A 4,521-nucleotide genomic window follows, 5' to 3' on the forward strand; every position below is an offset into this window, starting at 1 on the left:
ATGTTCGCCATTCTTCATCTAAATGCAAATGGATTGTTTATGGGTGCTCTAAAATATGAATCGTCGTCTGCGCGTTTACTGTGTAACGAGCGCTCGCAAAGAGCCGTTTTTTGCCGCAATCCATTAACTCCGACTGGATGCAAACAAGGTTAGAGAGCGGGCGCAGGCTGGACAATAAAGGCGACTGACAGCTGCTGAGAAAACCCGGAGAGAATAAACAAGTAGCTGCCGGGAGCCAAGGCCGTTAAATACCCGGTGCCAATTCACAACGCGCTAACGAAACTGACCTACCTGAGCCAGATTATTCGAGCCGTGAATTTCCACGCAACGTTTTCATTAAGAATTAAACGTAGGAGAAACTGCATGCTAAAATCGAGGTTACGGCTCTCCTCGTGCACTAATGCCATTAGATGAGAGCAGCAGGGCTTGGCTGCAGAGGCCACTGGAAAATGACAGCATGGTGCTGCTCACAGTTGGGCAACAGGAATTTTAACAAGGGGAGAGTTTACATGTAGTGGAAAAACTGAGCAACGGATTTAGAATTTAAAACTCAGTGGAGCGCGTTTTTTTTTTTTTCTTTCTTTTCGCAGTTATACTTGGCAACCCAAATACAATTTTACTGCTCGCCACTCAAAGAGAAGTGGAGCAATATTAATTTTGCTCACGTCCGTGTGCGCATACGCTTATTTGCCTGTGCTGTTAGCAAAATATCTCACAGAACAGATTTTAATGAAACGTTCAGAACGTAATCATTGGATGCACATCTATGACTGATTGACTGCAGGAGTCCATATGTCTAAAGATGGCTGCCCCGGCTAAGTGGTCTTAGCACATAGATGGTTATAACTCAGTCACAGTTCTATAGATATTGAGGTAAGATTTGGTGTGGTAGTAGCCGAGAGTCATACTCAACTTTTACTCTGAGCACTAACTAACAGTGCAACATCTGTGTTCAAAACCTTGCTGATAATTATCAACACCAAATCAGTCTGTTAGCAAAATATCTCATGAACCACTGTATGGACTTTAATGAAACTCTCAGCAATGAATCGTTTATTCTACCTCTACAGCTGATTACCTTTAAGACCTAACCCAGTTTAAGATGGCTGCCACAACCAGCTGAACTTAGAAAACCCAAGAATGGCTTTAACTCAGTCCATTGTACTTATAGTAAGCTCAAATTCGGTGTAGTAGTAGCTGAGCATCCTCCTCAACACATACTTTGAGCACTTAACATTGTGCAACATTTTTTGCTTAAAACCTTGGCAAGAACTAATTGAGTCAACGCTGGTTGTCTGTTAGCAAAATATCTCATAAACCACTGGATGGATTTAGGTGAAACTCTCAGAAAATATCTTGATGCATGCTCAATAATCCAGGTAGAAAAATCTAAAAAAGTTAAATCTGGTCCTCTGGACATTCAAAAAAAACAAAACAAAGCAAATCAACAAAAATGTAGAAACGTTTCGTATCTCATCCGAGAGACGAAACGTTTCTACATTTTTGTTGATTTGCTTTGTTTTTTTTTTTTTTGAATGTCCAGAGGACCAGATTTAACTTTTTTAGACTCTCAGAAAATAGTTACTGGCTATACATCTACAACTGATTAACCTTTAGAGTCAACCCAATTCAAGATGGCTTTCATAGCTCATCAACATTATCTTAAACAAAAATGGCTATACCTCGGAGAAGTTTACAGATACCAAGTTAAAACCTGGCGTGGTAGTAGCTGAGAGTCATTTACAACCTCTACTCAGAGTGCTAACAGATCACGAGAGATATTGCTTGAGATAGCGTTAAGTTATTTTCCGTGTATAATGAAAAGGGCTATAACTGTCTCCTGATGCATGCTCAATAATCCAGGTAGAAAAATCCAAAAAAGTTCAATCTGTTTTTTTTTTTTTTTTTTTTAATGTCCAGAGGACCAGATTGAACTTTTTTGGGCTATAACTGTCATTTCTCAAAAAAGAAAATAGTGATGCTAGACCAGGGGGTGTCCAGTCCTGGTCCTCGAGGGCCACTGTCCTGCATGTCACAGATGTTTCTCTGATCCATCACACACAATTTGAATCAATGGATGATTAACAGGTTTCTGTGAAACATGACGATGTAATCCAACCGTCGACTCAGCTGTGGTGGAGCAGGGGAACAAGTAAAGCATGCAGGATGGTGGCCATTCAGGACCACGCTTGGACACGCCTGCGCTAGACCTTTAACTCTTTTATGGGGAATGTTAAAAAAAAGCAAAGATTTTAAAAGGCCTAAATTTAAATTCAAAGAATGTGAGTTTAAAAGGTTTGATTCTGAACTCTGGAGTGAGCCACGGATAGTCACGCCGCGTCTTTCAGTGCTAATGATAAGCTAACGAAAGCTAATCATCGCTGTGCTCGAGCTCAGAAACACTGCATGTTAATTAGTGAGCAGCATCCAGCGCTTTTCTATTACCAAGCCAGACTTTAGTCCATAATGCCCAGTTAATCACCTGCTGGCAGCAGAGTCATTACAGACATGACACCGGAGTCTCTTCCATTAAGGTTAGCAGGAATTATTTGACTGAATTCCTTTGGGGGTTTAGCAACTCTCAGTTCTGCAATTAGAAGTTAGGGGTTTAATACAAACCTCTGTCCTAAACCGCAATATTTGTGAGTTAATGACAAGTATTTATCAAGGTTTTGTGAACAAAGGCCAATCAGGTGAGTCTAGACTAGAAAAAAGAAGTGGAAGAAGAAGCGTCTAACTTTGTAATCATCATTTTTAGCGTGGACTGTATAATTTTTCCTGGCACTTCAGTTGAAGGACTAATCAAAATGTAGAGTGTGCTTAAAGAGCACTCCTGTCACCCCTGCTTTAGTGGAATATGCACACTCTGAAATGGTCAGTGCCGCTCTCAGATGATAGGGCGATCTTTTATTCCTCCTTTTTTTATGTCGCAAATAACTTTTCAACAAAATAAAATAAAACCCAGCTTGATTTGATGGGCACTTTTAGCTGTGGCTACATCATTTGAAGTGGACACAGATACATAAACTGCTGCTGCATCAACAGATGGAGACCGTTACATCGACACCTTTCATTTCAACGCACAGTGCAAAAGATACGCTTGAATTCCATGTTTATGAAGTCATTCTGAACTGGTTTGTTGCTTAGCTTCATGGTTTTAAAGGTGTGACTGTAAAGTCACTCCGTATCTGCTTGTTGATGCAGATATGTGATCCTACATGAAGTTGCTTTAACTCACAAAAACATGGTTATGCTTTCTGTTGATGAAATATCTTTGATTAAAAAAGCATTTGAAATGTGCAGTTGTCTGATGCACTTTCAGAAAAGGAGAGGCCTTTCAGACACTGTACCAGTCACCTCATTTTAGGAAACTATACTTTAAAAGTAATATAAAATTAGAAAGCATAGTTTTCTCAAAAAATAAGCGCGATCAGTTTACATATGTGCATACATATACATGTATATGTGTATGTATGTACACATACACATATACATATACTGTATATGTGTATGTGTATATATGTGTAGCTTTTAAATTTCACGTCGAGCATTCGTGGTGACGTAATTACGTCGTTGTTACATCAATGCGTCACATGACACGTGATCCGCACCGGGCGCGGGTTACAAACTGGATTCCTCCAAGTAGACGGATGGAGCGGAGCAGGCCCAGTCTTGGCAAACAGGTAAAAATGCATCAAGAGTATGGAAATATTTCACTAAAGATGAATCTTCTAGTTCAATTACCATAAGGAAACAGAAAATGAATCAACTTCCTGACTGTTTGGTGCTTGTTGCAAACCGGTGTTACACCATATTCTGTGCCCACCGTATATTGTGACCGTAGGGGGCGGTGTTGCACGCACTGTTGCAGGTCACAGAATATGGTGTAACACTGGATCCAATGACCGAACCAGAACCAGCTTCCTCTGACCTTGTTTCACAAAAAAAAAAAAAAAAAAAAAAATTCTAAACCTATAAAAAAACCAATAAACATATTAATCTCTAAAACTAAACCTAATGTGCAACACTGCGGGCGGTGGTGCGGGGTGGTCGTCCGCCCGACTGTTTTTAGTTTCGTTTTGGGCGTGCTGCACGTTTCTTTCAGTTTTGCAGCTTAATAATAATAATAACTAATAGTTTAGTTTTTCCTGTGACTTATTTGCTATATGATAAATGGTAGGAGCATAATATATGCTCCCAGTGTTTTATTGGTCTTTTTAGTAAATAATGACCTTTTTTGCAGTTTTATTTATTTATTTTTGCATCTTTAGATCCTATGATGTCATCAAGTACTCAAGTTCTACTCGAGTTTTATCATGTTAATGACGAGTTTAAAAATTATGTAATCGTTCAACCCCTAGTGTATATATGTGTATATATGTGTAAATGTGTATAATGTACACATGCACACACACACACACACATACACACACACACACACACACATATATATATATATATATGTACACACACATATATATATATACACATACACACATACACACGTGTATATATATATAT

General features: G+C 39.1%; 1 protein-coding gene across 1 annotated transcript in view; it reads right to left on the reverse strand.

The window, feature by feature from the left end:
* ctbp2a (C-terminal binding protein 2a) overlaps nucleotides 1-4,521 on the reverse strand; it is a gene marked incomplete in the record, with an annotated part of 51,026 nt that overhangs the window by 8,371 nt on the left and 38,134 nt on the right.

This window comes from Nematolebias whitei, chromosome 1 (assembly GCF_014905685.2).
Source record: "Nematolebias whitei isolate Nwh7 chromosome 1, NemWhi1, whole genome shotgun sequence".
Taxonomy (NCBI): domain Eukaryota; kingdom Metazoa; phylum Chordata; class Actinopteri; order Cyprinodontiformes; family Rivulidae; genus Nematolebias; species Nematolebias whitei.